The sequence below is a fragment of the Carcharodon carcharias genome, chromosome 2 (assembly GCF_017639515.1).
Source record: "Carcharodon carcharias isolate sCarCar2 chromosome 2, sCarCar2.pri, whole genome shotgun sequence".
In the NCBI taxonomy this organism is placed as follows: Eukaryota; Metazoa; Chordata; class Chondrichthyes; order Lamniformes; family Lamnidae; genus Carcharodon; species Carcharodon carcharias.
In genome coordinates, this window is record NC_054468.1 from 115,191,269 (window position 1) to 115,213,647 (window position 22,379).

Genomic DNA, 22,379 nt, shown 5'->3' on the forward strand with positions numbered 1-22,379 from the left:
TATTAAGAGAAATTCAACCAAAAATAAGCCTTCATCCAAGTGACACATTTATGTTTGCTAGAAGCCACAGACGTGCATGTAAGATGGAAAGCTTCAGCAACACGTCTTTCTTTTCAACAATGTTCAAGCTCGGTATTACCAAGTGACAATTCTATTAGATCAATCCTGCAAGCGTATTTGGGGTTTATAAATCCAGTCATTTCTCTGCCCGACCTATTTCTATTACAACTCAAGTATACTCTTGTACCTGCTGGAAACCAAACAAGATCAGCAATAGGAATGGTGTCTGGATTCGACATAAATGTCTAATTAATACAGAGTTTTGAATGAGCTCTTTGCATTTTGAAAGAAGTATATTGTAATCTTTTGTGTATATGCTCTGTTAAGTCAGTCAGTCAGTAAATTACATCACAGTTACACAAACAAAAGTGACACGATTTTAAACATACGGAATACAGAAGAGTGACAGAAAACTTTCCTTCAGCAGAAAATTTGCTTTTGATTTTGTACATTTCATTATGGCACTAAAGATAATCCAGAAACAGAACAAGAATACCAACTTGCATTTGTACACTGCCTTTAATGTAGCAAAATATTCAGAAGATTCAACGCTTCACAAGATCGTTAACAATAAAAAATTCAACACTGCGCCATGGAAGGTGATATCAGGACAGATGACCAAAAGCTTGGTTGAAGAGGTAGGGTTTAAGGGACCTCTTAAAGGAGGAAAGAGAGGTAGGGAGGTGGAGAGATTTAGGGAGGGAATTCCAGAGCTTAAGGCCTAGGCAACTGAAAGCACACCAACGGCGGAGTGATTACAATCAGGGATGGTCAAGAGGTCAGAATTTGTGGAGATCAGAGATCTCGGAGGGCTGTAGGGCTGGAGGAGGAGGGGTGTGACCATAGAGGGACTTGAAAACAAGGGTGAGAAATTTAAAAGTTTGGCATTGCAAGGCATTGTCTTTCAAACAAGCAGCTCTACAAATCATTCACCTCGGAGTGAATTGGACTAAATAGACTACATCCTAGCTTCAGTACAGATTCACAATAATCAAATCCATTGGTTTGTGGTTTTTCTTAAAAAATAGATTATGGAATATGATTCCCAAGGCACCACTAACAATTGAAGAAAATTCTGTAATCCCACATACAAAAAATGGAACTTGACCTATTTTCATAAAAGATAGATGGAATTATGGAATATGATTACCAAGACACCACTAAATTTTTTTTTAAAATTCTGTAATCTCATGTAATAAAAATGGTTCATGACCTGTTCAGTCACTATAAACCAGTATCCCTAATTATAAGTGAATAGCATGTGCACAATATGATTCCCCAACATAGGTAAAAACCCAAATCCTTTGTAACAAAAATAACACTTGACTTGTTAAGTCGCCAAAAATCAGTGGCCTTAGTAATAATTATAATCTCATGCTGAAATGATTCCTATTTTTGAAACTTGTCACAAGTGTGCAAGAGTAAATAATAGAATACGAATATTTTACCGCTTAATAAGCACAATTTTAGTAAAAATTTCAGGATGACTTTTACATTTCAAGGGCTCAGTCTTTGTGTTGTATATTTTGAGAGCAGTGCTCACTGTATCTCTTTGAATTGCAGAGTTTCTAACTAGCTGTTATCATCTTTAGGAAATCTACTATGATGCTTGTTTTATTTGTCAAGCTTGCTGTCAGATATACTTCACAAAATCCAAAATGTTTGATATCCAGAAGGCACTACTAAGGTTGGATCTTTTCAGTGTGCTTCTGCTTTGTACCTAATAGAAAATGCAATCCTAAAACTGCATGCATTTTGAAAATAAGCAGTAATATTTTTGCCATAAGTTTAGCAAGCTTTTGCAAAAGTAGCAGATTTAGAGATCTGAAAAGCTGTAGAAATGTAATTGTGTTGAACAGCTTTCTGCGTTTTTAAGTTTGCTGATAAAAAATTAAACTGCTTAACATCAATCTTGAAGAGAAAGAATCCTCAAACCATTAAAGCCTCTTAAGTGAAACAAGCTGAATATTATTCTTCCTTAGCCAATATAAGTGGTGGAAATAATCCATCATTGATCAATTTCAAAACGAACTAGAATTACAATCTAAAAATCTCTGAATTACTTGTACATCTTACTATTGGGTGGAACTTAGTGGTCTACCACGAGTGGAGTTTGGAGGCACGGGGATGGTGGGGCAGGGGGGAGGTTGTGGGGGTAGCATTTAACCAGACGGTGGGGTGGGGGGATTGCGGCAGTAGGGGACCTTGCCGCCTTCCCACCATTGCCCTGATTAATTCTGGTGCAGGAAGGCTCATGGAGGGTCACCAGCCCCACTGCCAATTAAGGCCCTTAAGTGGGCTTTAACTTACCTCTTTGACTAATGTTTGGTCACCTGTCCTAATATCTCCTTGTGTGGCTCAGTGTAATAATTTTTTGGTAACACTCCTGTGAAGAGCCTTGATACAGGCGCTCATTTAGCGCCGGCAGTGGGAACTTGCCATGTGGGGAGCCTGGATAGTGAACTTTTCATGGTTACTTGCAGGCTTCCGTGAATGGCAAAGGCACTCAGTGCCTGACTGAGGGACCTGCCATCTGGGACAAGGTAGTGGGGTGGGAGGCCTGCTGAGAGCCACCCTGCTTCCCTTGCTGCCATTTCCTTCCCCCCGCCCCATCCCCTCCAACACCACACACTCTCCTATGTCCCTCAACCTGCAAACCCCATCCTACCATCATTCACCTGTGGCCTGGGTCCATCGGCAATCTTGGGCCTTGAGTGCATCCATTGCCGACAGCAGCCACCACTCCTGCCGGTGCTGCCAAGCCATGCACAGCTACTGGCCTCTGATCGGTTCACAGCTCTTGAGGGTGGCAATTCCACCCTCAGGGCCATTTGTCTCCCGGGCACCTGAAACTGCCCAGTTAAGTGCCTGACTGGCAGTTAGTTTGGCGGGTCAGCCCAAAAGGAGGCAATGTGGGTCTCTCACCGGTTCTCCTGCTGGCAGTTAAGCACCCCACCACCTCCATTAAATACTGCCCTGGGTTTTTAAACATAATATGGTGGCAGTGGTAGATATCAATTCTTAAAATTCATATCATCCAAATGAAAGCAATTTTTTATATAACATCATACATCACTGAAGTTATGAAATAATAAAATACAAATCTTACACAGCACTGGCATTTTCATTGCAGGGTTGCTGTTGCATTATTCAGTAGTACAATAATTAACATACAAAAAGTAGTCCGATATTGTATTGTTTGTGCATTCAAAATAATTACTTTCAGCTGTTGAAAAATATTGTATCTGAAGTATTCTAGATACCAGCTACTGGGGCAAAATTAAACAAAACCATAATAAACCAAAACAAAAACAAAAATTGCTGGAAAAACTCTGCAGGTCTGACAGCATCTGGGGAGAGAAAGACAGAGTTAACGTTTCGAGTCTGTATGACTCTTCTTCATTCTGAAAGAAAGAGTCATATGGACTTGAAACATTAACTCTGTCTTTCTCTCCACAGATGCTGTCAGACCTGCTGAGTTTTTCCAGCAATTTTTGTTGCTGTTTCAGATTTCCAGCATCTGCAGTATTTTGCTTTTATAATAAACCAAACCAAGCCTGAGACATAAGAATGGTATGATTGTTGTTCTTTACTTTTTTGTGTTGTATTTGCTGTGCATAAGGTGTAGATGAGTACTGTTCATGGGTTTATACAGGACAAAAATATTAAACTTGCAAAGTTAACAATCTTAGCATGATAAATAGTATGTTTTGGCATTGAAAAATATTGACATCAAAGGAACAGCATATAGAATAATGGATAGAAAATGGGTTAAGTGATTGCATTAAACACTACCTTACAAATTTCATGAAACATATGAAATCATCAACAACATGTATGTATATAGCACCTTCATCATAGTAAAACATAAGGTGCTTTGCAGGAGCATTATCAAAAAATTATGACAACAAGCCACATGAGGAGTAATTATGGCAGGCGTCCAAAAGCTTGATCAGAGATAAGGAGCATCTTAAAGAAGGAAAGAGAGCTAAAGGAGTAGAGAAATTTTATGAAGGAACTCCAGAGCTCAAGGCTTTGGCAGCTGAAGGAATAGCTACCAATAATCAGGGATGTCCAAGGGGCCAGGATCAACAGAGCGAAAATGTCTTGGAGGGTTGTCAAGCTGGAGGAGATTACAGAGATAGGGGAGGGCAAGGCCATGGAGGGATTTGAAAATGAGGATGAGTGTTTTAAAATTGGGGCGAGCACAGCGGAGAAGGTTTTGGTCTGAGTAAGGACACAGGCAGCAGAGTTTTGGATGGCCTCACAAATCACAAGGACAAAGTTCAAGTACTTTATAAAGTTGTTAGCAATTCTATTCAGCTTTGTAAAAATACTATTCAAACAAGTTGGAGGTAACATTTGCCAATATAATGGAAACAAAAGAAAAGGGGAAAGGTGTTTAATAGATGGCTGAGCCAATAGCATCTCTTTTAAATGATTGCCCAAAGTCAAATTTACCCCCATCATTTCATGGTCCAGTTTTGTGGCACAGTGGTAGCGTCCCTGACTCTGGCTCAAGCCCCACTTTGGGACTTGATGGCCACGGAAGGTGTGTTCATAATGTGGTCAAACAGGTTGATTATCAGCCTGTAAATCCTTCCAATGCACCTGATGGCAGGTGATAAGAGCAGGAGGGGTTCCTGGTCAGCCATACTGCAGAAGGCAAGGGCAAACCACTGCAGTACTTTGCCAAGCATTATCATGGACCAATCCAATGGAAGTCCATGGACACCCAAGACTTCTTAGGGCATGGTATCTGAAGGAGGAGGATTTCACTGTGCATACACATTGCATTGTAAATCATTGTGTGAGAATACTGGCTGTATAGCAGGCATTATTTTACAGGTTAAATACATCTGCATTTGTGCTTTTTAAAGGTTTTCTTGAAGAAGTTAATTATTGTGCTTATGAAAGTGATTGATGTTAGTACTAGCAAATGGGATGTTGTGCCATGTTTGTAGGCAAGCACGGCAAGATAATGCATTACATAGGCTACGGTCGCGTAGTTAGACATGTTGCAGTCTGTGTTTTCTAACAGTCACTTCTGTACCACTCCATGATTTGTGGCAGATGTATGCATGATATCTGAACAGTTTTAAAAATATTTACAGCAGCTGGATTCTGGATTACATTCTCGCTACTCTTACCTAAATATTTATGAATTAACCGTAGTCTCAGAAGAGCACTTCCCAACCAATATCCTATAGCTTGCTGCCTATGTTGATCTTCTTGTCGTGTCCACGGACAGTCTTTTCATGACCCAGCCAGAACTGGACACATTTTTGTGCCTTGATGTTGAATTCGGCAAGATCTGCAACAGTGCAGGGTTCCTCTAGTGATAGACATTGCAGGAGATGTCGCATAGTCTGTGGCTCAGTTCCACAATCACAAGTTGTCGGGCAGGTTTTATATCCCTATTTGCTTAGTGACACTTTTGAACGACCTACACCAGTCCTAAGTCTGTTAAGGCACTTCCAGGTTGCCCAGTTGCAATTAGCTCCTGGGGGAAGGCTTTCATCCGGTAGAATTTCCATCGCTGGGGATTGTTCGAGACTGGCGAGCTGGTCTTTCCACAAGGTGATGTGTGCTTCAGATGGGGTTGATTGTAATAGAACAACACTGTTCATGAAGCTCTTCCTTGACTTTAGGCGGCTGGGTGTAGGTGTACGACCATGTAGATGGTGCCTCTCATCTGATGTTTGACGGAGTTGCTCTTTCTTGCTTGCTACCATTCTTCTTATATCAGGGGGAGCGATACTCGCCAGGATATATAGGCTGTTGGCGTTTGTTGGTTTTAAACAACCTGTGATAAGTTGGCAGCTTGCATTGGAATGGCATCCATCTTCTTAGCATGAGTAGATCTTTCCCATGCAGGGCGGGAGTATTCAGCGGTGGACTAGCAAAGAGCAAGTGCACTGGTTCGCAATGATCATAAATGACAAACACAATAGAAGAGGTCCATCCAACACACTCATCGGAAAAGTCACTAACTTCCTTTATCCTACAAGCTAAGCAGGAAAGCTCCATAAATCTGGTGGCAAATTTAAAGGGGGGTGGAGACCCTATGCTTTCTGCCCCTTTTTGCTGCCTTTGTGGCTGAGGAATTGGGCATTGCCAAGGGTTAGGATCAGGGTAAGTGGTCCTTAACTATCTAACTTAGCCTGTAATGTAAGGGTATGACTGCCTAACAGTGTTGTACTGTGTTGGATACAGTTCGGTAGGTCTGAAGAAGTATTTGTAGTCATACATAGATTAACTGTAAGTCTTTGCTGATTCTTAGAACTATTCACAAATTTACAGTAAAGGGTACAAGCTAGGAGTTGTCTCCATGCTGGCTAGTACACACAGCTCTGTGCAACACTAGACTGATCCTGGGTGTGGGTCCTGTGCTTCTTCACTGTGTGGGCAGTACTGTATTCAGTCCTACATGAGCGCTATATGTGCCAGATCTTAAACTACACTGACTAACAGAAATTAGGGAGGGGTGAGTAGATGGAGGGATTTAAAAACAATGGCAAGAATTTTAAAGTTGCCAGACCATGAGCCAGCTTGGGGATGAAGAATGAGTGGGGATTAGTGTGAGTTAAGATAGGGGCAGCAGAGCTCTGGAGGAGCTTAGGTGTACAGAGAGTGCAGTTTACACTGGTATCAGGTCCCAATCTGACACCAGCTGCAAGGCAAAGCACTATAAAGCCACTTTACTTTTTTCCCCCAAAATTAAACTTTATTCATAAAATCTGTGAAAATACATTTCAAAACATTTCAACTTGGACATTATAGAAAGTGCAACAAAATACAACTTTTCTCCATACACTATTTGCATTCTGAGGTGCCTCATTACAGTTGCAATACACGTGATTTTTAATATATCAAACAAACAGCTTGAGGGGTTCTACACAGTTTCCAGCCCCTTAGTGTATATGGTGAAAGATTTTAAATGGTGACCCTTCCCCATTGTGCCGGCTGCCCCAGGCCTTTGTGTGTCTCTCAGCACATAGTCCTGGAATGTGCCAGTTTGCACCATTCAGTTGTGGACAACTCTTCACAATATTTCAGAATGACACTGTATGGAGTATTTGTCCAGTGCAATGTAAAGCAGGATTTACAAGGTGCTCAAGTTCTGTTCTGTTGGGCATCTTAGGCACTGTAGGAACCCTATAATCTTACTAAACCCTTTTATTGTTGTAAGAATGTGGGTGCTAATACCTATCCCCTGCAAACAGTAATAAAACAGCCATGGGGCACCATGGAGTGAAATGCTGTGTATGTTTGTTTTAATTTCTTCTTTTATGGAATCTTGGAATCACTGGCAAGGGCAGCATTTGTTGCCCATTCCTAATTGCCCTTGAATTTAGTGGCTTGCTAGGCCATTTCAGAGGGCGGTTAAGAGTCAAGCACATTGCTGTGGGTCTGGAAATACATGCAGACCAGACTGGGTAAGGACGGCAGATTTCCTTCCCTAAATGACATTAGAGATGGGTTTTTACAACAACTGATGATAGTTTCATAGTCACCATTACTGAGACTAGCTTTCAATTCCAGATTTTATTAATTGAATTGAAATTCCGCCAGCTGCCGTGATGCGATTTGAACCTGTGTCCCAAGAGAATTAGCCTGGCCGCTGGATTACTAGTCTAGTGACACTACCACTGTCTCCCCTTGACATGTATTAATGCATATGCAGGTCTTTTTCTGATGGGCAGGCTATGAGGGCCATTCTCATTCTGGACATGGACAGGAAGTTTGTTGTTGTGGATTGATTGCTTGACTATCCTATTATTGATGTCATTGGATGAGCACGAGCACCAGGTATTCTGTCCGTGCCCAAACTAGAAGATGCCTCCAATAATCTGGAGCTAGCAATTGCTTGCAATAAACCTTAGCGTGCCAGGTGTATTTCACATGCTGGAGTTACAGGTCTCAGAAGATTAAAATTATTTACAACCTATAAATTTCTTTTTTATCAGTGGCACCCAGTAGATGGTGCTATATGCATATAACAACGGCAATGATTATGTATCGTTTCAGTAAATGAAAAAATGCTTTTAAAGATAGCCTAGGAGACATAATTCTTCCATTTCTTTCTGAGGCAAAACTGGTGTAGTTCCAAGGTATGGGGTTTGAAACTGAGTTACAAGTGAGCTACACCAGAATTAAAAACATCTGTTCTAAAATAAATGCACATTAAATTTCAATGGAACTGGCAGAAGATGTGCCTGCCCATAGACTTTGAGATCCAGTAGATGGTGCACCAGAGAGGGTGTGCAGGAGTGCCAGAAGGAACAACACATGAGTGTGTCTTGCTCTCCAACCAGTTTTGAATACTAGTGAGAACATTAGTTGCTCTGGAGGATACAACCAAAGCCAAGGCCACAGCACCATGTAGGCACAGAAAAGAAAAACTTGCATTTATGTAGTGCTTTTCATGACCACTGGACATCTCAAAGCACTTTATAGCCAATGAAGTACTTTTTGAAGTGTAGTCACTGTTGTCATGTAGGAAATCTGGCAGCCAATATGCGTACAGCTGCGTGGAAAACAGGAAGCTCAGGAAAGCCATAGTGTTGGGAGATACAATAAGTTAGGCGAACAGACAGGTGTTTCTGCGGCTGCAGATGTGACTTCAGGATGGTATGTTAACTACCCTGATGCCAGCGGCACAGATATTACTGAATGGCTGCAGAACATTCATAAAGGGCTAAATGACCCTTTCCTGTGGGCGCAAATTTTTCTTTGTTTCTATTACCCAACTGATGCCCTATTTCAGTCAAACAACCTTTTCCTCCCATCTCCTTTGGTTTTTCTTAAATGTGGAACTAATTGTTGCAAATGGCGGACAGCAATCCATCATCTCAAGATTGATTAACAGAGACTTTTGAAATTGAAACCTTCAATGTTCACTTGCCGATCTTCTTCTTCTTCTCTATCTTCCAATTAACTTTGCGATTCATTCATTACTGCGCCTTCTACTGTTTTTACCGAATAAACCAGCAGGAAGGGCTGGAGGGGTTGGTCACTGTAGAATCTTAGGGTGCCTCAGCAGAGACCAAGCATCACCAAATAGACCAGATTAGTTAGCCTGAGAACAAATAGCACAGAGAACATTTTGGCAATTGAAGATTTCTGTAGCTGTACAGATGCGTGCAGTTTTACTGCTGCTGGGTGTTCTCTGTTCATTCAGGTTGGTCTCTTCTGTGGCATACTTAATCCCTCCATTAATCTGGATTGTATCACAGTACCCAGAAAGAAAAAAAAACAGTAAAAACTGGCAAATAAGAATACTGGTCCGAACTGTTCTTGTATACTTTAAAATGGAGCACCGGTAAAAAGCGGGAAATGGGAATACTGGTCCGAACTGTTTTTTCCTTCTGGGGAGCAGGTGGCCACTCGCATTAACTCCAAAGGCAGAGCCATGCTGATCACAGGCTGTGACATCGGCTTTGGACACCTCCTGGTGAAGCAGCTCGATGAGATGGGGTTCCGTGCATTTGCTGGCTGTTTGTTCCCAGATCGACCAGGGGCGCAAAGCCTGTAGAAGGAATGCTCCATTGAACTGAATATTCTGAAACTTGATGTCAACCTGGATGAAGGTGTGGTAACAGCGAAGGAATTTGTGGAGCTGAATCTGCCTGCTGAAGGTATTTACTGCAACGTTGCAATTTTTGAGAATTATTAACGGTGAAAGGAAAAGACGAGGACTTAAAATGAGATGCTTTGAGAACATGGAGAGTGGGGGGTTGACAAGGGAGAGGTATCTGGGCAAGCAGTTATAGGAGTAAGGTACTCAGTGGCTGAATCATGGAATGGTTACAGCACAGAAGGAAGCCATTCAGCCCATTATGTCCATGCCGGCTCTCTGCCAGAGTAACTCCCCTAATCCAACCTCCCCCACCCGCCTTTACCCTTAGTTCTACAAATCCTTTTTATTTCTGACAACTATCCCATCCTGTTTTGAAAGCCAAGATTGAATCTCCACCTCTACACTGTCAGGCAGTGCACTCCAGATCCTAACCACATGCTGCATAAAAAAGGTTTTCCTTATGTCACTATTGCTTCTTTTGCCAATCACCTTAAATCTGAGCCCTCTGGTTCTCGATCCTTCCACCTATGGGAACAGGTACTCCTTATCAACTCTATCCTGACCCCTCATGATTTTGAACCATTCTGTCAAAGCCCCTCTCAGCCTTCTTTTCTCAAAGGATAACTATCTATCCATGTAACTGAAGTCCCTCATCCATGCGACCATTCTTGGGAATCCTTTTTGCACTCTCTCCATTGCCTTCACATCCTTCTTAAAGCGTGGTGCCTAGGATTGGACACCGTACTCCAGTTGAGGCAGAACTAGTGTTTATAAGTGTTTACCGTGACTTCCTTGCTTTTGTACTCTCTGCCTCTATTTATAAAATCTAGGATCCCATGTGCCTTTTTAACAGCTTTCTCAATTTGTTGTGCCACCTTCAACAATTTGTGCACGTATACTCCCGGGCCAGTGTTCCTGGGCCCTTTTAGATGTGTATCCTTTATTTCATATTCCCTTTCCTCATTATTTCTACCAAAATGTATCACTTTGCACTTTAAAATCAATTCACTGAGAGTCTGCGAAGGCATTGAAGAAGAAGACAGAGGCAACAGGAATGTAGGGTGTGAGCCACAGTATTTTGGATGAATTGAAGCCTGAGAAGGCTGAGGCAGGTTATATGAGCAACAGTGTGAGTCCAGTCTCAAAAGGATGAAGGCTTGGACCAATAATGTGGTGCTAGAGGTCCTGAGGTAGCAATGGAGATGATTGATGTGATGCAGGGGGAATTAGTAATGGAATAGATGTACATGATGAAGCACTGGCCAGCAAAGTATATAGGTGTTCTACAAGTCAGCTTGGGATGGCACTTGCCCAGCGTAGTGGAATCAACATTGCATATCGTCCAGAATAAAAACATGTTAAGAATTAAAACAAGGTGAGTCAGAACAGGGAAATAATTATTAAAAATTAAACTGATAGTACAGAGTAAAGAGATTTCTGTGGAAGGGAGAATGTAAAAATAAGAACTTTCTTAATAACTTCCTGCTCTGTTTGAATTTATGAAGTGAAGTAAAGGTAAGTATTAGCAAGACATAGCCTCATCCCAGAGTCCGTATGTGACTCATTACTTTACCATATTGAATAAAAGATTTGAGCGATGGTTAATCACTTTGAGAAGTTTCTGAAAGTGAGCTGTAAACTATATTTGGAGTTAGAATCAATCCAAATAACTCTAGGTTAGGTTTTCATGGGATTTTTACTGTGACTTACTCTGTCGTTGTATCATGTAGATCTGGTTCCCTTTTCCAAATATTTGGATACCACTGACTTTTAGGGAGCTAAAGGTGACATATTTTCCATCTCTGAATATCTTTATGCTGGAACCAAGTTTGATGTGGCTCTTGACAGGAGTAATTTATTTCCCTTCTATGCATTATTATAGGTGCAAAGTTTCCCTTATTTTTTGTTCTTGAGTAATTTCTTATCAGTCTAACGCTGGGTTATTACCAGCCAGTGTGAAACCATGGCCAGGATTTTCCAGCCCCATTGTGGTGGGACCCACTGCAGGAGATTCGGCAGCCCAGCCAAAAGTCCATTGCTTTTCGGCAGGACCGGAAAATCGCGCCCCATGTGCGATTTGACCATGCTGCTGTACTGGACTATGGCTATTCCCAATGCTTTCTCAATAATAAAAAAAATGTAGCAAAGTGCCTTTAAGCTCCAATTATCCATGCTAAAGACCTTTATATGGTTATTAGATGATAACATCCATAACGCCCACATACTTGAGGCATAAATTTGTGCTTCTTTAGGGGAATCTTTCCTGATGAGGGCTTTTTTACTTGAGCATCAGTGGGGCTCATTTTAACTTGGCTTAACCTGAGTGTTGCACCTTGTGAAATCTTGTGAGGTCTTTGGATTTTTTTCCTGTACTGCTCTGCTGTTTTGGGGATGCAGGAGTTGGCTGAGAGTGTCAATGCCAACTCCCTCCAGATGACACAGCTGCCAGCCATGGGGGAGCCCAGTCCCAAACAATTGTGCCTCCCCTCCTCCAGCTCATTCCAAAAGGGCATCAAGGTCTACAGTATAAAGTTCGCTGTTGTTCTCCCACCCCTTCTGCATGCTATCCCAAAGAACACAGCTCCAACCTGTATTGCTGCCCTGCCACTGATCTAGAACAAAGATGTGGAGGGAAATTTTACGCCAGTGGGATTTTACGGTCCCGCCAAAGTCAATTTCGAATGGCTTGCTGCCTTTTACGTCCCCGTCTCCACAGTGACAGGGCTGTAAAATTCCAGCCGTGGTTTTGGGATATTGTGGGGAGATTTGTGCCTAACCAAAATGGAAGCACTCCCAAAGCTGTACTGAAGAGTGGAGAATGCGGTGTGCTTTCAAACGGTTGCAAGGGTACTCAAGTTTCCTCAGGGTTCAATGTCTCAGACTCATTTTACGTGTGAATCATGCCAGTCCATTGACCAGTCCAGAACATTTGCGTGTAACTCCCTCCACCGGTGAATAGCATAACCATCTGGCATGATAACAGTATAACTGACATTGCTGCATTTCAACATCATTGTTTTGGCTCCCCTGTGCAGCACTGTCCTTCAGTATGACCTCTTGTTGGTCACATCTTCTCCATGTCAGTTCGGTTTTCAAGTCCTTCTTGTGATTATCTTTTAAACCTGAGTCTAAGCAGGCCAAATGGCCTTGAAACATCTGCAAGTTCTCCATACAAAATCCATTCAATGTTAATGTCTATGATAGGAGCATGGGGACAGGAGGGGGCCATTCAGCTGCTCAAGCTAGTTCCACCATTCAATACGATCATGGCCGATCTGTATCATTAATCCGTCCACCTGTCTTGCCTGCATTTCCCTTTATACCTTTTGCTAGCAAAAATCTTTCAATCTCAGATTTACAATGATTTATTAATTGAGCTAGCATCTATAGCTTTTTTCAGCATCCTTTCTGTGAAGAACCATGTCAGCAATGGCTCAGATATTAGCACTGTAACCTCTGAGTCAAAAGGTGCTGGGTTCATGTCCCTTTCTAGTACTTGAGCACAAAAATGCAGGCTGATGTTCCACTGCAGTTCTGAGGGAGTGCTGCACTATAGGAGGTACCCGCTTCTGGATGAATGTTAAACCAAGGCCCTGTCTGCCCCCTCTGGTGGATATAAAAGGTCCTCTGGCACTATTTTGAAGAAATCATTCCTAGTGACCTGGCCTATGTTCACCCCTCAATCAACATATAAAAAGAAACTGATTATCTAGCTGTTGTTATGTCGCTGTTTGAGCGCACAAGTTGCCTGTCACATTTCTTACATTACAACACTTCAAAAAGTACTTCATTGGCTGCAAAGCACCCTGAAATGCCTGGTAGACTTGAAAGATGCAATATAAATGGAAGTCTTTCATTTTTTTCTTTCTAACTTCACTCCTGAATGGTTTGGCTCTGAGTTTCAGGTCATGCCTTCTTGTCCTAGACTCCCCCTGTCTCCATCCATTACCAGCTGGAAAAGGTTCTCTCAATCTACCATGTCTGTTTTTGTCCTTTCCAGGTCCTTTAGCAGCCTCAATCAAATCTCACCTTAACCTTTTTGTATTCCAGGACTGTCACGCACACTTAACCAGATGTAGTTGCTGCCTCTCTGTATTTTTTTTGTCTTAAGTCTTCCAATATGAGTGAGGCTCAGGGCATAGCTTGCCATTATCATTTGTAGTCTGAATCATTTAACTGGACTGTGCTATGGTCTTCTTAATTTTCTTTCTAGGGTTACAAATATTTTCTGGGGTATTTTTATTCCTTTCTCTTTCCCTGAATAAATTCCCGTGTCTGTTAATATCTTATTGTCACTATCTCCCTTCTCAGCAAAGATTTTATTTATTTCTGTTCTTTCCCATGGGAAGAATGTGACATTTTCATTATGAATTCTGATCTTGCCATACTGTAACAAAACCTGGTGAAAAATTTTAATTGATTCTTAGCTTGACGTATAATATGACTGCGTCCCTTCTAAACAGACTCATACACGTGCTGAATGTGTTCCGTTTATGGTGCGTACATTTCAGAGCTGTTTGCAATGCTCGTTGAACTGTATTGATGTGCTGAGGTTTTATTTCAGGTCTGTGGGAATTAGTCAACAACGCTGGTGATTCAGGAGGAGTGAGGTGGAATGGAGCAATATTCAGATCTATCAAAGATAAGCTGATGTTAATCTGAGGGAAAGCATCCGGATGGCAATAGCTTTCATTCCACTTCTTCGACAATCTAAAGGTTGGTCAGATGTTGTAGTGATCTAAATTTCAATCAAAGTCTCTTGTTCAGATTCTCACTGCTTTAATTCAGACCTATAGGACCACTATGGTATGTAAGGCAAATACTTCACCAAGTGTTTACAACTGCCCTCTGCCCACCCCACAGTTTACTAAAAAGACTAGCTATTCTTATAGGCAAATATCTTCTGCTTGCATGCTGCTGTGTCTGCCAGTCATACATGATAATATTCAAGGCAGAATTACCAGAAGAGCTATGTCGAAATAAAAGTAGAAAAAACAGTAAAGAAAAAATGGCTAATTAGAGCAAATTGTGGGGTGGGGAGGAGTGAGGGAGATGGAGAAATAGGAGATGGAAGGAGAGATGCACACATGAAAGCTAGAAAACTCGTAAAAGCTGATCATCACCTTCAAAATAGCCTTTTCCAAAATGGGCAGAATTTGGGGTAAGGCCAGGTCCTGCTGAGTTTCCATCCCCCTTTTTTAAAAAGACAGTTCCTTGTGCCTCTCCTTCCCCCTCTCACCACCAAGGTCAAGGAGAAGGTAAAACTGGCAGAATGATGCCACTCACCAGGCTTCCTACCAATTCCATCCTTTATGTCTCCAGTGCAAACTCTAACTGCATGAAGCAGGCATGCTGATTTTTCCAGGAAGTCTCCATTGTAAAATTGTGCTGACAAATAACTGATTTCCATCCTGATGTAAGGGAGCAGCTTACAATTCCCATGTCCCTTAGTAACATTTAAAAGTACCATCACAGCTACATACATCAAGGGGTATTAGGTTTAAATGTTTATTAACTTAATCAAACTCAATTAGACACAACATTAATGGACAGTTAACAAGAATCGACCAGATTGATTCTAATTCAGGCAACAATTTGTAATAGTTAATGGCAGATAGCTATGGTTGGTATACTCGACTGAGATTGGAGGCTGTATCCCATTCTCCTCAAGTGACAGATATCAAAAACTTTCTATCCCTCTTAATGGTCATTTCATCATCTACATATGATTACGTTTGTGACTTTTGCCATTCACTTAAGTCAAGTTTCAACTTGTGACAGTTATGTCTTCAGATTGCTGAATATATGCAATCATCACAACCTCATCTTTATCAGATCTTGTGTTGTGTAAAATTATCACCGTTTTGGTGGGTCAACTTTCTTTCATTGCACGTCACTGCTGAAATACCTTCTTGTACATTACTTCAAATGTTTAACTTCTGTGTTCTGTGTAGTTTGCTCAAGATGCTTTATCTTGAGTTTTACGACTTCAGAGGACCACAAGCAAAAGCATGCCCTGCTTTATTCAGCTAGCTTCCATACCTGTACATTTTCGTACCCGTATTTCTTGCGCTAGCCATTTTGTCTTGCTTTCAGTAAAAAGATCAAAAATGAATCTATATTCTCCAACACGGAGGTTACAATCTGAGAACATGAGAAGTAGCAGGTGGTGGTGACAGAGAGCAAAGGTGACCCAATGATGCTGGCTGCAGATGACCTTGGCCGTAGAAGGCGATGCAACTGACTCCCTGCTAACTTGAAGCATGTGGAGCCAGTCCACTGATATGATCACATTGCTATTTGTGGGAGCTTGCTGTACGCAATTTGGCTGCTACGATTCCTGTCTGACAACAGTGCCTAAGCCTCAGAGTTGATCACTGACTGCAAGGCACTTTGGGATGTCCTAAAGTCATGAAAGGTGTTGTATCTATGCAACTCTTTTCATTCTGTAATGTGAGTGTGCCCAAGCCTGCAGAAGTGCTTAGTGGCATTGTGCTTGGCAAAGCCAGTCTGGGATTTACCTCCATCAAGTCCCTAACATGCCTTCTTACATTTTGTACAATTTTAATTAGGAATTTGGGGCATTTCAGAGATGAGCAGTTTTTTTTTAAACTCAGCGAGTTGCTATAATTTGGAATGCACTTGTCTGAAAGGTTCGTGGAGGTAAATACAATTGTAACTTTAAAAAGGGAATGAGAAGTATATTGAAAAGGAAAAATAATTGCAGAGTAATAGGGAAAGGGAAAGACACCGAGCTATTTGGATAGCTCTTTCAAAGTCCCAGCACAGGCCTGATGGCTCGAATGGCCTCCTTCTGAGCTGTATGACTCTGTATTACTTCCATCAATAAATTTATTCTAACTCATCAAAAATCACAGGTCTTTCTCTGAGATGCCTGGTCACTGCTCTGAAAAGTGATGTTGTCTATTTTAGGTAGGTTTTGTGGTTACCATGCTGGACTAGCAATCCAGAGATTCAGTTAATTGAATTCAATCCATCTGGTCATTTTTGGGCTGGCATTAGGAAAGGAATGGCTATGAAATCTGCTGCATTGTTGTTAATACCCAACGGGCTCACTAATATCCTCCAGGGAGGCTGGTACGCAGACCTGGGCTGGCCAACATGTCACTACACCCTTATACTATGTTTTTAGCCCTTAACATAACTAGGGATGGGCAATAAATTCTGCCTATTTCGTATTGTCCATATCCCAAAATCAATTACTTTAAGAAACACATATAGTTGTGATGAAAGAAAGACTTGCATTTATATAGCACCTTTCATGATGACACTATGTCCCGAAGAGCTTTACAGCCAATGAAGTACTTTTGAAGTGTTGTCAAATAAAAACATAGCAGCCAATTTGCACACAGCGAGATCTCACGAACTGCAATATGATCATGTCCAGATTATCTGATTTTGCGATATTGTTTGAGGGATAAATATTGACCAGCACATTGGGGATAATGTCCCTGCTCCCATCTTCAGGATCGTGCCATGGGATCTTTTACACCCACCTGAGAGAGCAGACAGAGCCTCGTTTAAACATTTCTTCCAAAAGATGGCACCTCCGTCAGTACAACAATATAAAGCATTTAGAAACCACCTGTTATGTAGAAAAAAAAGTTGCACTGTGCTTTCACCGACGTTCACTGACCAGAAGATAGTCTGCTGGTTGCCTAAATTATGTGTAGCATCGATTGAAAATCAGGAAGCATGAAATGAATGGCAACACAAAGCTGTACCTCGTTGTTTTATTTTCCTAACTCTAGACTTGCAAAGATGACTTGAGTTCAGAATATTCATCACAGTGCATTAATTTGGGTTCAAAATTGCAACAACACAGCAGTGGTTGAGTTCTACTTGGCGTGGCATTACTCAGTCAGTATTACCAACATTCAGGTTTAGCTGGGCTCAGTACTGTAGCTCAGTTCAAGTTGGTTTCGAGGATTAGGTGACGAGGACAATTCTCAACATGTGCTGCTGATAGAAAACCTTGGCCATCACCAGTGCAAGTTGGAACTGCTGCTACTTTCTGTCTATTCATTTCAATGGACAGAAAATCATGTGCAGCATGGTCAACAAGCAAGGCTACCCCCCAGCACCACACATTTACCAATGTATCTGTACATACGGTCTCATTATTACATGGCAGAATAAATAGTATCAACCACTCGCACTTTCTTTCTTTCTTTCACCCTGTGGTACAGGTGATTTCCATGTTGTGTCTGCAATTGTTCTGATTGTCTCTCTGTTCCTTTTGAAATAATGGACTGACAATTGCAATCTTTCACACCGAAAGGCACAAATCCTGAATCAAAAAAGCATTGAAAAATTAGGACAAAACTTTGGCAATTTTCTTACCTATTCCTTTTAATATTCTACAGTGGAAACCAGGTCCAATGGGGATGTGCTTCAGTCCAACTATTTTCTTCATTATCAATTGTAAACTTACATTAAATCCGCTGAATTCCTTTTGATTTAGTTTTAGGTTCCCTAATACTTTGATCCCCTTCTTCCATTTTGAAAGTTGATTAGCAAATGTAACTCCATTATTCAAAAAGGGAGGGAGGCAGAGGGCAGAAACCCACAAGCTAGTTAGCTTAACATCTGTCATAGAGAAAATGTTAGAAGCTATTATTAAAGAAGTTATAGCAGGGCTCTTGGGTGAGTTCAGGGTAATCAGTCAACATGGTTTTGTGAAAGGTAAATCATGTTTAACCAACTTATGGGAGTTCTTTGAGGAAGTAACATGTGCTGTGGATAAAGGGGAACTGATGGATGCACTGTACTTAAATTTCCAGAAGGCATTTAATAAACTGCCACATCAAAGGTTATGCAGAAAATAAAAGCTCATGATATTTGGGGTAACATATTGGCATGGATAGAAGATTGGTTGGCTAACAGGAATCAGAGGGTAGGCATAAATGGGTCTTTTTCAGGTTAGCAAGATGTAACGAGTGGTGTGCCACAGAGACTGGTGCTGGGACCTCAACTGTTTACAGTTTATATAAATGACTTGGATGAAGGGATGGGTGGGATGGTTGCCAAGTTTGATGACACAAAGATAGGTAGGAAAGTAATTTGTGAAGAGGACACAAAGAGGCTACAAAAAGATATAGATAGATTAAATGAGTGGGCAAAGATCTGGCAAATGGAGTATAATGTGGGCAAATGTGAAATTGTCTATTTTGGCAGGAAGAATAAAAGAGACGCATATTATCTAAATGGTGAGAGGTTATAGAGCTCTGAGATGCAGAGGGTGTCAGTGCATGAATTGCAAAAGGCTACTATGTAGGCACAGCAATTAATTAGGAAAGCTAATAGAATGCTATCATTTATTGTGAGGAGAATTAAATACAAAAGTAGGGAGGTTATGCTTCAGTCATACAGAGCACCAGTGAGATCACATATGAAGTACTGTGTACAATATTGGTCACCTTATTTAAGGAAGGACATAAATGTGTTGAAAGCAGTTCAGAGAAGGTTTACCAGACTAATACCTGGAATGGGTGGGTTGTCTAATGAGGAAAGGTTGGACTGGCTAGACTTGTATCTGCTTAAGTTTAGAAGAGTAAGAGGCAACTTGATTGAAACATATAAGATCCTGAGGGGACTTGACAGGGTGGATGTGGAGAGGATGTTTCCTCTTACTGGAGAATCTAGAACTAGGGATCACTGTTTAAAGGCAGAGGTGAATAGATTTTTGGTTAGCAAGGACATGATAGATTATCGGGCGTAGGTGGGATGCAGATTTCACGTTACTATCAGATCAGCCATGGTCATATTAAATGGTGGAGCAGGCTTGGGGGGTGCTGAATGGCCTAGTCCTGCTCCTTGTTCATATTACAAGTATTCATTTGAAAAGAGAAGGCTGAGGGCTCAGCTAATTGAGGTCTTTAAAATTAGGAGCAGCATTTTGTCCTTGGCGGGGGTGCTCAGCAGGGGCGATTGGGCAGCCTATTGCCGCCCGTGATCAGCTCTGCTCCGCGATTTCACGCCCTGCGTGGATTATGAGCAGCAGTGCTGAGCGCTACTTGTGCGGGCGTTGGTGGGGGGGAGGAGGAAGAGCCGGGCCTAGCGCACAGTTAGCACATGTTCGTGAAAGAGTGCTTCAATCTCCCTGAGGCAGGGAGTGGCTTTCTTTAAAAATTAATAAAGACATCAAAAATTTAATAAAACACGCCCCCTCATGTGACTCTGTCACATCAGATGGGAGATGCTTTTAATTCAAAAATAAAGTTTTTATTTAATGCTTATTTGCTTTAGGAAACGTCATCCCACTCGTGAATGGGGTTTCCTCAAAAATGTAAAAGCTGACTCCGGTGTGCGCCCGCCGAACGAAATATCGCATGAGTGCATGAGTCGTCGGGACGCTGGTCCAATGTCATCGCCCGTCATTTTATGCTCAGGTGTGTGGGGCACGCGCCCACATGCCAAGCGTAAAATTCTGCCCTGTGAAGGGTTTTGATAGGTTAGACACAGGAAGAGTGTTTCCATTCATGGGGAAGAGCAAAACTAGAGGCCACCAAGAAATCCAAGAGGGAATTCAAAAGAAACCTTTTTCCCCAGAGAGTGGTGAAAATGTGGAGCTTGTTACCACAGGGGCTTTTTCGAGGCAAATAAAATAGATGCATTTAACGGTAAACTGGATAAGCATATAAGGGAGAAGTGAATAGACAGTTATGCTGACAAAATTAGATGAGGAAACGTGGGAGGAAGCTCAAATGCAGCATAAATGCCAGCATAGACAGATTTGTCAAAAAGCCTGTTGCTGTAACAAGTTTGCTATTTTCTTATTGTCCATTGTCGCCATGCCAATATTGCTCTTTAATGAGTTCACATTCCCTATTTGCACTCTATTACTTTCCTTGCTGTTTTTTATAGCTATCCAGTCCACTGGATTTCTATGTGTCTTTCGTTTGTGCATGTCTTTACTTTAACCCAGCATTATCTTTCAGTTCATTTGTTGACTGCGCTTGCTCAACTACAAAGTGGAGCCTTTGCCTTTTAGGTTTAGGGTACTGGTTTTGTATTGTGCTTCTTTGAATACTTCCCACTATTTGTCCATGGAGTTACCCATTAATCGTTCAGCCCAATTTACTGTGGTCAGTTCATTTCAGATCCCCTTTCGAAGTTCATCTTGAATTTGAAACCTTGGTTCGTGAGACTCCCTTCTCCCTCTCAAAGTCTCACAGTCAATCATATTGTCATCATTATGAACAAGATGTTCCCAACTTTCTCAGCTGCTGCTGCCATTCTAATGGATCCTCTATTCAGATAGCAGTCAATTACTGTAGGATAGTTTGCCATTTGAATGTAGCATTATGGCCCACTTGCTTTTTGAAGGCATAATTAAGAATAGGTGTATAAAGCATTTCTACCAGAATTTCCAGACAGGTGCATCTAGTGACATCCTGCACTACAAAGTGACATCAGGAAATGTAGGAACAGGTAAAAGGATTTCAAGTTCCCTCCTCCACTGGAAGTTCTTGGGGCAGTGAGAAAACAACAGAAACCTGGCAGAAATGGATTGGCCATAATATCTTCCCCCTGCCTTGGCCATGGTTTCTTGCACAGTGCAGCTTGGATCTAGACTGTTTACTCTTTGTTGTTCTGAAAAGTAACTTTTCTTCTTTTCTAGTACATTTTAGGTCACTTTGTTTTTATGTCTAGTCAGACTGCATATATTCATCCTGTGGCTTGCAGTACCTTTGTGATCACTAAGTGTGGTATACAAGCGTTTTCAGATTGCTTGAGACTTGAAATGAAGAAACTTGGAGTAGAGGTAAGGCACTGATAACAGATTTTCAGGTCCAACAACGAAAAAGAGCAAAACAAAGGTTAATTCCATTTCACTAAGGTACATTGTTCCCTCCAGGTCACCATCACTGAGCCAGGGAACTATGCATGCTGAACAAACATTGTAAAAGATAAGACAAAAAGAAAGAAAAGAGAAGAGAAGAGTTGTGGAATAAATTAAATGACACTTTGTAAAAAGTGTCTACAGTAAAGAGTACATCAAAATTTGCTTTGATGAAATGCAGAACATTATGAAAAGCAAACCCCGGAATCCTATGGATGTTACAAATACCTTCGTGGGGTCTCTTATGTCCCCCAATCTCGAGGCACAATACCTTGTGGGTTCCATGTTTGAAATGGCCCTTGTTTTTATGTTCATTCACTTTCCAACCTGGTTCACAGATGCCTTTTTCTATGTTCACAAAGCATACCGTAAGTGGAATGCATTGATTGCTTCTCGAATTAATAACTGGAATGAAGCAACCTTAGTTTTAAAATTTGGTGTTTGAGGTAATGACATGATGGGGTTTAATAAAAGCACTGATAGTCTTGTACTGGCTGCAGTTATTACTTCATATTGTGCTTGCACAGTTAGGTCATAATCTGTCAAAAGTATAATCTAATATTTTAAAATCATGAATAGTTTTCATCAACTTCATCTTCCCTCAAACATGACCTATAGCTAATTGTTATTTCTACTAATGTTATTTGTCACTTTTTAAAAGAAATATACTTTTGCTGGACACCATAATTAGAGCTTTTACATTTTTTTGAGGAATTAACTAACATCGTAGATAAGGAAGTGTCTACGGATGTTATGTGTATGGACTTCCAGAAGACATTTGATAACGTTTCACATTAGAGACTGCTAACAAATTGAGTGCATATGGAATTGCAAGCAACATACAGACATTGGCATGGAATTGGTCATGTC

At 41.3% G+C, this 22,379-nt stretch overlaps 1 pseudogene; it reads left to right on the forward strand.

The window, feature by feature from the left end:
* Positions 1-518: 518 nt before the first annotated feature.
* LOC121287989 lies at positions 519-21,954 on the forward strand (annotated as a pseudogene).
* Positions 21,955-22,379: the final 425 nt, after the last annotated feature.